The following is a 12,060-nucleotide window of genomic DNA, read 5'->3' as shown; positions in this document are numbered from 1 at the left end:
AATGGATAGGAAGATCAGAATTTGTAGACCATAATATATACAATGGATAGGAAGATCAGAATTTGTAGACCATAATAGATACAATGGATGGCAAGATCAGAACTTGTAGACCATAATAGATACAATGGATAGGAAGATCAGAATTTGTAGACCATAATAGATACAATGGATAGGAAGATCAGAATTTGTAGACCATAATAGATACAATGGATAGGAAGATCAGAATTTGTAGACCATAATAGATACAATGGATAGGAAGATCAGAATTTGTAGACCATAATAGATACAATGGATAGGAAGATGAGAACTTGTAGACCATAATAGATACAATGGATAGGAAGATCAGAATTTGTAGACCATAATAGATACAATGGATAGGAAGATCAGAACTTGTAGACCATAATAGATACAATGGATAGGAAGATCAGAACTTGTAGACCATAATAGATACAATGGATAGGAAGATCAGAACTTGTAGACCATAATAGATACAATGGATAGGAAGATCAGAACTTGTAGACCATAATAGATACAATGGATAGGAAGATCAGAACTTGTAGACCATAATAGATACAATGGATGGCAAGATCAGAACTTGTAGACCATAATAGATACAATGGATGGCAAGATCAGAACTTGTAGACCATAATAGATACAATGGATAGGAAGATCAGAATTTGTAGACCATAATAGATACAATGGATAGGAAGATCAGAATTTGTAGACCATAATAGATACAATGGATAGGAAGATCAGAATTTGTAGACCATAATAGATACAATGGATAGGAAGATCAGAATTTGTAGACCATAATAGATACAATGGATAGGAAGATCAGAATTTGTAGACCATAATAGATACAATGGATAGGAAGATCAGAATTTGTAGACCATAATAGATACAATGGATAGGAAGATCAGAATTTGTAGACCATAATAGATACAATGGATAGGAAGATCAGAATTTGTAGACCATAATAGATACAATGGATAGGAAGATCAGAATTTGTAGACCATAATAGATACAATGGATAGGAAGATCAGAACTTGTAGACCATAATAGATACAATGGATAGGAAGATCAGAACTTGTAGACCATAATAGATACAATGGATAGGAAGATCAGAACTTGTAGACCATAATAGATACAATGGATAGGAAGATGAGAACTTGTAGACCATAATAGATACAATGGATAGGAAGATGAGAACTTGTAGACCATAATAGATACAATGGATAGGAAGATCAGACTACTCATTGTCTATATGGATCTGAATCTAATAATTAGATAATTATATAAACATATTAGTTAATCAAATTTAAGTTCTTTGCATAAATGTATTATTAAGTAAATGAAATTTTTTAAAACTATTTTTTGGTATATACTTAAAAACATTAGTAACATACAGTGATTACTTGAACTTAATCATGTGTTGAGAGAACTTATTAAGTGTTTATGAGACATATCATTTTTTGATGATCAGCAATCTAAAGAAATTAATCTACATTAGGCCGCACCATACACAATGTAATTTTATTATAAGCTTGTATGAGCCTATAAACATAGAGTGGGTGTTGAAGCACGAATGAACGGTGCATTTTTGTCCACATTTTAGTCTTACAATGCAAGTGATTGAATCAAAAGTGAAATTAAAACCCAGCTGAAGCTCAGACTGATGATACTCTACCAAGTTCCAGTGCTGCATCTCTTCCAGTGACCAGAAGAATGGATGCAGACATGTTCTCTCTCATAGCAGCGACAAGGCTGACACATGGGGGTCTCCAGTCAGTTAAGGCACCAGGATGTAATGGCACACATGGGTCTGCAAAATTCTTACGAACATCTACCAAAGCAAAACTGGACTTGAAAGAGGCAGAACTGAATGAGCATGATGGGACATGTATGATTTGTATGAAAAAAATGTAGAAATGTGGAATGATATCATTCATCGCCATGGTAATCAAGTCAACATATGTGGCAGACCAGAGTTCCAAATTGCTAATGAAAGAAAATGGGGACTTGCTTGGAAGCACACTATGATGCGTAAACACTGCAGCTTTAAGTTACAAGATTATAAGTTGCATGAGGAGATAAAAACAAATAAACCTGGCCCAAATCCTGCTACTATAAATATGATGTTTCAAGATGGATTAAAAGATACACCATTGGGCAACATCAGGGCTAGATACTTGCTTGCAGCCACTGACATTCCACCACCTACCAGAACATCTATGCAAAGGGCCTCCAACCTTGTAGGCAAAGCAACAGTGGAGCTCAATGAAATGTATATGACAGACAAGCTGAAACCAGTCAGACAGGTTAATGTCATTCGTGGTGTTCAGCATCCTGAGCCAATAAATGTTGCTTTTGATGCAAGATACAATGCCATTAGCTTTGGACATGAAAAGAAACCTGGTCAAAGTTCATCACAAGCTGTTGGAATTGCCTGTGAAACTGTTACAGAGAAGCAATACATTGTGTGGACTACTGTAGAAACAAGCTGTGTCAGACTGGAGCATTGCTGATGGGGAAAGGTTTGGATGTGCAATGTTCAGGAGGCCATGTTGACTGCACAACAAATATGTCACCAGTTGCAACACATTCAGAGTATGAAATCACAAGAGAAATGGGAAACAAGTTGGTGCTGCAAGAGATTCTCATTAGACATGCAACAACAGCTGAAGATGCGCAGGCTGCTGCTGCCTTTCAAGCTGCTTACAACATTCTACAGCCAATGTGGGAAGTAGAATGACTGTCAGACTCCATTCATTTGGGTCATTTACAGTTCAAACGGTGTAATTCTGCAATATTTAGTGAAAACATGTTTCCAGGAATAAAAACAACAGAAGGAAAAAGGCCCGAACAGAAAATTGTCAGCCAAGATATTAAACCATGCTGCAGTTTGATCTTCAAGGAACTGATGGAGGACAATGGTGGTGATATTACAAATATCAACTTCCCCAAGTATTGGATGCCACTCTGCGCTGTTATTCAGGGGATTGCTAAAAATGTTGATAGTATTGAAAAGTCTGTAGGGGAGGAAGTACTAACAGTTGGTGGATATGATCCGCATACCTGGGCCTTCATCAAGTGACTCGTCTAAACATGACAGAAAATGATAAGAATATCCGCTAGACGTTCTGGCAATTAAACTCTCCTGTAATGTAGAAAGACTGCAACTGAACAAAAACACACAAAAATGTGAGGTTGTGAACAGATCAATCAGTGTTTCATTACCTAAAAATATTAACTATTCCAGAAACTTTGAGGCAAGAGTGCATTCAACAATATATATAGAGACTCGAAAACAGACTAGGATCATCACTGATAACAAAGGTGAAACACTTGGGAGGTAAACTTTCAACAAGGACTCTGAGATCACTGGAGACAATTGATAAAGACTGCACTTGCCATCAATTGTATCAAAGTATCCCCAAACCAGGAAACATATTCTAACAAGATGAAGAAATATGATACAGACCCATCTGAGGTACAGGACACAGCAAGGCAATAGGAAGTCTGATACTGCAAAGGACTGGCAGACTCCAAGGGTGATCACTCCAATGCACAGGTTTAGCAGCAGCCACTGGACACTACAGACAAAAAGGTTATCTTAATTCCATGTGCAAAATGACAGTCCTCAAAGACACCAGGAAGAACACACTGTACAGAAGGGAAAACTGCAGTGGGTAAATCTGTAGGTGGTACAAAGCATGTTATGTGCAGATTTGCTACTTACTACCACCTGAGGAAACCTATGAAGAGGTCAAAACAGTTTTCTCTGACTATGAAGACACAAATAAAGAAATTAAAAAGCAAAATACATATATGCAAATAAATTCTAAAATAAAATAGCATAAAATGACTTACTAGCTAACAGAATGAATGAATGAATGAAGGAAGGAAAGAAGGAAGGAAGGAAGGAAGGAATCAAAGGAAGGAAGGAATGTACTTAAGACATCACTGTCATGTCAGCTTTGTCTAGTAAAATAAAGACCACACTCTTAGTTTTCTCCTTCTTACCCAACACAATCATCCATCCATGCATGCATGCACGACACGGTTTTAAAAAAATCCTCCATTGCAACTTCTATATGGTGTAAGAATACATTGCTGTTAATAATAATGAGTGTCATCTCCAACAGATAACATTTCTGTGAATTTATTTTTAAATTTAACACAACAAAATTATTTTTTTTCTAATGTTCATAGTCCATATACAAAAGATGTGAACATTTCATGTGACTATCATTAATAAATAAATATTTCATACCAAAAGTTTAATCAATACTGCCCTGACAGGGTTAGACTCCTTCACCTGAATGGACAAAACCTCCATCCGTGTTCAAATCAATGATTCTTAAATACTGCTGCAAAGTTTCAAGGAATTTCGTCCATGAATAGAACAAGGACAGGCTTTTATCTGACACCACTGTAACAGAAGCACAAGCCAATTCCAAATGGCCAACTGTCAAAAATGCACAAAACTTAAAGTTTAATTGTGATTTTGCTAACCAAGGCAAAGACTTTAAATAAAATGTAATTAGTTTTTAGTCCTAACACCAATCTGGAAAGTACTAGAAAATAAAATTGTTAAACTTTCCTAGAAAATTCAATTTTAAAAAATGATACATATTTTTATGTGAAAATTTAAATTTAATTTTAAATTACATTTTAATGAAAATTATAAGAAAATGAAGCTGACAAATTTTGTTTTGTGGTAAAGTCTCTCCATTCCTTTATCAAGAACATCATTGGTTTTCCTTATCAGGTGTGAAGCAATTAAGCCAGGACCTGTCAATAAAAGGTAACACCTGAAATCTGGTAGCATTTAAATACACTAGCTAGGGGTACTAACCAAGGACATTATATCATTATTTCCACCCATGAAGGGGAGCAGCCCTCAGATGATAGGCTTCCAATAGTATTGAGGAATTAGTGGAGTTCTTTGACACCAAGGTAGCTAGTTATAAAGGTGAGAGAGAGGATACTTCATGTATTTTACATGCAGTTATTGTAACTGAAACCATGAAAAGGTACAAGAAAAAGAAAACTTTTTTAAAACCTGGAAATATTCCACATAACAAAGGAGTCAGATATCTCTACCAAGTTCCAGTGCTGCATCTGTTCCAGTGACCAGAAGAATGTATGCAGACAATTCAGTGCAAGACCATACAGGTAAAGTGCTTTTCTCATAGACTCATAGCAGCCAACCTGGTTAATCTGAGTAGTAATCAAACCAGCAACCCAAGTATCACTAGTCTGGCACTCTAACCTCTCAGCCACTACCAAAGTAACAGGGTGCATGTTAAAACCTGTCTTTATTAAGTGCAAAATGAGGTTATACTGGAATTTGTTATGTTCTTTTTAAAAACCATAATGCGAGTTTGGAAACAAAAAGTACAAACCTTAAATTTTAATAGATTCCAATAAAATGACAACAATAAGACACCACATCTACAATGTGAATATGTTCATTCTGCAAAATGATTACAGTATATGACAATGTTCAATGAAATCTGGCACAAAAATGGTATCCAGTTCACATAGTGATTTCCTGTTGCTGGGTTCTGTTCCTGTAGGTGGCAAGATCATAGTTTAATGAAACTGGAACACCCCCTGCTGTCCAACCTGGATGACATCCTTAATTTTTCCCCATTGTGTAGTCCTACCAAAACTAGGATTTGTAATTAATGACTTTTGCAATTTGATTGGTTCTGGAATGTCCTGATTATTACCAATTGCAAATGTACATAACATGTGTGGAACAGTTCTGGTATTAAATTACTGACCATGAACAGTAATTGTTTTCCAGTTAACCTTTTACACAGATGTCCATCCTCCTCCACCTGTGAGCATTGGAATCATTCACTGTGTCTGCCATGCACTACAAAAACTCTCGACTAGGTATGATGTATCATTCCACTTCCTATTTTGACACTACCCAATTCATAGGTAGTGTCATAAACAGCCATTTCTCAAGAGGACACATATCACAATGATGTCACAGGCTCAACAGCTGCTTACACTTAACAACAATGAGTCACACAGACAAAAAGATTTGTCAAAAGTCATGTCATTATTATTTGTGAAACAAGGATACATACCATGAAAAAATAATCCATTTCTCCAATTCTCTTTTTAACAATCAGTAAGTCCTCTTAAAACTCTTTACTAACTATTCTGACATGGCAAATCAAATTCCTGCCATAACAAGCATCCAGTATGCTACTCAACATGTGTTAGCTGTATCACTCATGGCTGATAACTGCATCTGCAACACTATTTAGATTTGTGCATGTGTTTTACATGGATCTGTCATTATTGTTGTTCTGGGGTGGTTCTTGGGTATTTTAATTTGGGTTAAGGAACATGAAACACACACTTTTATGAAATATTTCATAAATAAATCAGCATCCAATACATTTCTGCTTATTTAAATAAAAGTATTAGGATTTTTTTCTCACAAATAGGCAATTTTACTTTAATAGTAAATTTTCAAACATCCTTTCAAATAATCTTGATATTTAACTTATCTTCACAAATTTATTCTTTCTAAATGTCTTCCGTCTATCATTATTTGCACTTTTATAGAAATAAGTTATGAAGGATGCAAAATAGTTTTAAAGTTACAAAAACTGTACATTAAAGAACTGGGGTTCTGCATACTCACAATGCCAATTACCTATTGAAAAATGTTGTACTCTAAATCTAATATTCTTTTATTATAAGTAAACAATTTTATTAAAATACCTTCATGATTTTTCCCTAATTTATTTCTTTCTGCTTTTCTGACAAAATCTGTTCCAAAATCAAAATTTTGATAAGGAAAAGCATTAGGAACACCAAGTTAGATTTCTTTATGTGTATTTACCTATAAATGACTTCCATGTTATGTCGATGTTGCTCTAATGTGTGTGTATATATATATATATATATATATATATATATATACGAACTTGTCACAGGAAGAAATAGACTGCAGTGAACTACGTGAAAAATGGGTGACATAAAACAAAGTTTACACAAAAGGGTCATTTGGTTCAAAGCATGTCAAGATGAGGATAGGAAAATTCATCACCGTCATTGGTTATCAGTATTGTGCTAATTTTAAATACTTGTGTCTGGGATACAATCAATAGCATTCTGAGTAAACAAGGTTTTGCTTTTGTTACTTTTTTATATTACTGGTAGAGTGAGAGAAGAAATACACTCATGTAATAAGTATACAGATTTACCTAAAACAAGGAACTGAAACAACTCAAATTTTACCTAACCAATCTTGCCTCACATTGTCTTGAGTGTTTCCAGCTGCATTTAGTCTGGTTCCCAACCATTCATGACACTTTTCAACATCTTGATTTGTCTGTAAATACATATTGGTACCAGTATGAAATAATGAAGAGTTTTGATTGGTCAATCAGTAATGGGTGTGTATTGAGGGTTGCTGCTAATCATCATGTAGAACATACAAAATTAGATATAAATCAGTCAAAAGATGGCCATTACATGTGCTCCATCAGCTGGAAAACAAAATAATATAATGTAGACCAGAGGATTGAATTCCTCACAAAAAAGATGTCTTGATTGTGCTGGATTTGCAAACTAGTAATGGTTCTTGGATCCTGATGTAAGCACACACACACACACACACACACACACACATAAACATACACACACACATATATATATACAATGCTGTCAGGCATTTCTGTGCACATAAGGTTTCCGTCTCCAACATGGAATCAAAACGCATACTGAATTCGAGTGATTGATGAAAATAAAATACTGCAATGCTTACCGTTTGAAAAGAGGCAATTGTCACTAGAATATTCTGTTCAAAATGATATTAATTTTGGTCACAGGGGCTACCATCCCAAGTTTTCCTGACTCGCAATATGTCGGCCTATTCTTCAAACAGCTTTGAAAAGGTGTAATGCTCATCCATCTGGCTGTAGAAAAGAAATACATTAATTTGGACTGTTTCTGTCAGCAGTTATTTCAAGTTGTTAGATTAGGTTTATAGCTAGTTTTACAAAATACAATGTAACCAATCCTATAAATGGCAAGATATATTAAGCAAACTAATCCGATCTTGTGAAAAATATATTAAAGTTCAATGTTTTATAAAAGAAATAAGCTATTATGCGGAAGAGAAACAACAATGAATAGGATGTAATGTGTTTACACTGTCTTATTTATGGGGAAAAATTATTAAAGAATTTAGAAACAGACTATATGCTGGGCAATTTCTTGAGAATCCCATTCTAGCGACAAGTTGACATGTTGGGTAGCAGATAAATTTGTACATGTGGGACAATTTCTTGCATAATTGGAAACTTGGATCAAGAAGCAGATTTTTTTTCTTCATCTTTTATATAATGTATTTATTTGTATGTTTCTAAAAGATACATACTAAATAGGACTTTCTGGGTTACAGGTTCAAGAAGGTCATGGAGTGGGACTTAATGTTAACATTTAGAAATCACATTTTCAGATGCATTTAGTGTCAAAATGTGGGATATTTTGTACACTTTACGAATATCACTTTTTCTTATTAAAGTAAGATCATTCTTTCTTGCTACAAAATGGACTTTTGACCAAAAATAACACTTGTTCCAATATTTATAGAGGTGATGTATCATTGCACAGAATTATCTGATGCGCAGAATTGGCCAACATGCTTGCAATACAAAATCAAGAAAATACCTGTATTATGACCTGTAAAACTGTTTTTGTTCTGAACTTTTTTTATATATATAAAAAAAAAATATATCCAATAAAAAATAAATCGAGTATATTTTAAAGAAAAAACAAAACATATGCACAATACGTAACTGAAAAAGTATTCATGTTAGAGTATTGAAATATCTGAAAAAAACGGAATCAAGGGAGGTAATATCACCATATTATATCATGTGGTCAAAGTGAGATAACTCACAGCATAGGAAGTGATGAAGAGAGAAAAACAATATGAATAAAATATAAATAATCCTTTTAAATGTCGTTGTTTAGCCAACTTACGTCTGGATGTATCTATATATGCCACGTTCGTTGTGTATACTATAGTATTTTACGACTAGCATCATTTCACGAAACACGTATCAGTTTCCTTATTATTTATATTCGTGGAACATGTATTCGGGTCGTGAATGCCAACAGTTCTGGACCTGTGTCTATCAATAATGTAATTATGTTAATTTTACCTTTATTATCTTCAGGTTCAGTTCAGTACTATCTACTCGATAAAACTTCTGATTCATGTCCATCTATGAACAAGATGTGAGAACTGAGACGCCGTTTCCAACCGTACTAAAAAATGGCAGTACATGTTTTCGGACGGTAAGGTTAATTTAATTCAGAAGTATGATCCGTACCGGTGCCACAATTGAAATGTGTCGTCTTTTATTTTATGTCAACTGCCAAAGCTATTCTTTCAAGAATTTTAAATAATAACAAAATAACGAAGATTTGAAAACTGATGATATGATATGGGCCCTGTCATAAAATATTTAAAATGAAATGACATTAAGGTCCCTTACAGCTGAATGGTTGGCTGTCATTAGTGGGAAGGAGAGCTCGGGAACGGTCCTGCTTGCTTTACATCGCTGGTTTCTTGTTGCATTTGCCTGGTGTTTCTTGCGATTTTTTTTTTCCTTCGAAATGTTCTAAAATGGGGGGGGGTGTTCTATGCTGTTTATAGAGGTTCTTAGTAGAAATCATGCATGAAGAGAAATTTTCAAGGTTATTATGGTATTACTAGTAGAGGTGTTTAGGGTGTGTTTCCTACGTTATGTTATTTATAAATTTTTAGATATTACCTCTTTAAGATATTTATTAATTAATGTTTTTAGAGATTGAATGTTATCTATAATTTATTTAGCAAGAGACCCGAGTCCTAGCCGATTACACGGTTCGTTAAGGATATCTAGGACATCCGATTTTGCGGTTTCCTTAGTTTTTTATAAGTGCTTCGTAAGTGAATTATTTATTAATACTTTTATAAAATTGAATGATATGTTATGGGTTTTTATGTGGTGGCTTCTAAATTTATTTAGCTAGTTACTGGGTCTTTTGATTTTGTGGGGATATTAATTATATTTTGTTCCTAAGTCCTGCTGAGTCTATGAATTGATTTATATTTTTATATGCTGATTGTTTTTTTTTTATTAGAGTCCATAAGTAACTCTGGGTATGTGTGTGGTGATCCAGTCTCTTTGTGGCCTGCTAGTTCTTTCATAATTGAAATAAATGAGGTGTGCACAGCAACATACAGATTAGAAATATTTTCCCCAGTGAAATGTAATATATTAGGTCATCCACCGAACAATGAAAGGCTCATATAATAATTAACTTTTAGATAATTAATGCAAATAAATTCCTTGAACTATGCAATACATTGAATAAAATTAAGAAAACATTACATTACGAAACTCTAAACAGGGAAAAATAACGATCTCTAATATTGATAAATTTGTAAGGCATATACATGGCTAATGAAATGCGGTACTTTCACTTTCAAACAATGTCTGTAAGAAACCGGATAAAGTCACATTTTTAGAAGATCAGAAACATAATGCAATATACAGTCTAACAAAGGAAAAAACTTGACTTTGTCCGAAGACGAAAAATACCTAACACAGATAACCACAAAAATAAAGAGGTATATTTATATTATAATATCTAAATATCTGCAGAGCTGAAATCAAGGGGAATAAACCACTAAACTTCTGGTCAAAGAGAGATAACTCAGAATCAAATATTAACATTTCACTCTTACGTATATTCATTTTGTTTTCTGTTGAGAATAGAGAGCAATTGTACTAATATCACGATGGCTGTAACTGGGTTGCAGACGCATATTCTTGATAGGAATCGTGATCTTGTGCAAACTTGTGTCTAACATAGCCTACCCACAATAAGCATCATATGAGAAAATTCTTGTCATGCTGAACACTGTATAGAATATATAAAATGATGCAGACAGGCCATATATTGTCGGAAAAAAAAAACTTTTTTCGGGGAGGAGAGAGGGTGTGTCAACATAAAAAATATTTATTTTTTTACCGGAAACTCTAGATAATAGAATTCTCTTTTTCCCCATTAGAAACCAAGATTTACATAATTCTCTCAGAGTATAAGCAGTCTGGAATTATATGGAAAATATGTGCCTGAAATTACACGCCACTAAGGACCGTCCGTTTAGTACGTACGCATGGGGGTGGGGGTAACCTAAATGAATACGCTTGCGTATGGGGGTTGGGTCTACTGATAATGTACGTACGCGTAGGAAACGGGGTGGGGGCTGAATCCTCGATAATAATTGTCTAATACGTAAATGGGTTCAGTCGGCTTTTGAATGTTAGCAGGCACTAGACAAAATTTTAAAGTGACGCAGCTTATTTCTTTGATGCAGCCAGGCATTCAACGTCGGTGGACTATCTGTTTTATTAAACACGTTAATAGTATTAATCCTTGAGCATTTTTACGTGGATTATATATAGGCCATTCTATATACATACACCTCAACCAATAATAAGTATCATGTTTTTGGAGATATTTGTTCCGACGGCATCTCTGTTCAAAGTGCAAATTCTAATTGTACATGCCAAGGTTATGAGGTCTCTCCTACGGACTCGGGAATAACTAATAAATCTATCTTCATTCCTACAACAACTAAGAAATATTTAAACTGTACATCCTTTGGTCTGAAAAAGAAAGGCTTGCAACTTATCAATATCAATATAAGACACATCTTACCAAAGATCGATGAACCCAACCTTGCAGTAATTGGACTATACGAAACGTTTCTAGATTGTAATGTACCTGACAGTGCTATCTCTATTAGCAACTTTTCTTTGGAAAGACGAGATCGATCACAAGGCATAGGAGGAGGGATAGTCATGTACGTTTCAAATAACATACAAGAGAAAAACAGATTTTGAAAATTCTACTATCGAATCAATATGGATCGAATCAAGTTTCCTCAATAGCAAATCACTCTATATCTGCTCAGCATACCGACCCCCAAAGTCCCTATCCTCATGGACTGACCAATTT

At 34.4% G+C, this 12,060-nt stretch overlaps 1 long non-coding RNA gene across 1 annotated transcript; it reads right to left on the bottom strand.

Annotated features, from left to right (window-relative positions):
- Positions 1-7,253: 7,253 nt before the first annotated feature.
- On the bottom strand, positions 7,254-9,433 carry LOC149771677 (uncharacterized). Its single transcript, XR_016418176.1, has 3 exons — positions 9,207-9,433; positions 7,802-7,952; positions 7,254-7,366 (listed from the first exon to the last, which is right to left on the bottom strand). It is a non-coding gene; the product is annotated as an uncharacterized LOC149771677 (long non-coding RNA).
- Between the last annotated feature and the right edge of the window lie 2,627 nt (positions 9,434-12,060).

The sequence above is a fragment of the Sinohyriopsis cumingii genome, unplaced genomic scaffold, assembly GCF_028554795.1.
Source record: "Sinohyriopsis cumingii isolate HCF-2022 unplaced genomic scaffold, ASM2855479v2 utg001741l, whole genome shotgun sequence".
In the NCBI taxonomy this organism is placed as follows: Eukaryota; Metazoa; Mollusca; class Bivalvia; order Unionida; family Unionidae; genus Sinohyriopsis; species Sinohyriopsis cumingii.
The sequence above is the reverse complement of the archived record's forward strand: the minus strand, read 5'-3'. Positions and strand labels throughout refer to the sequence as shown.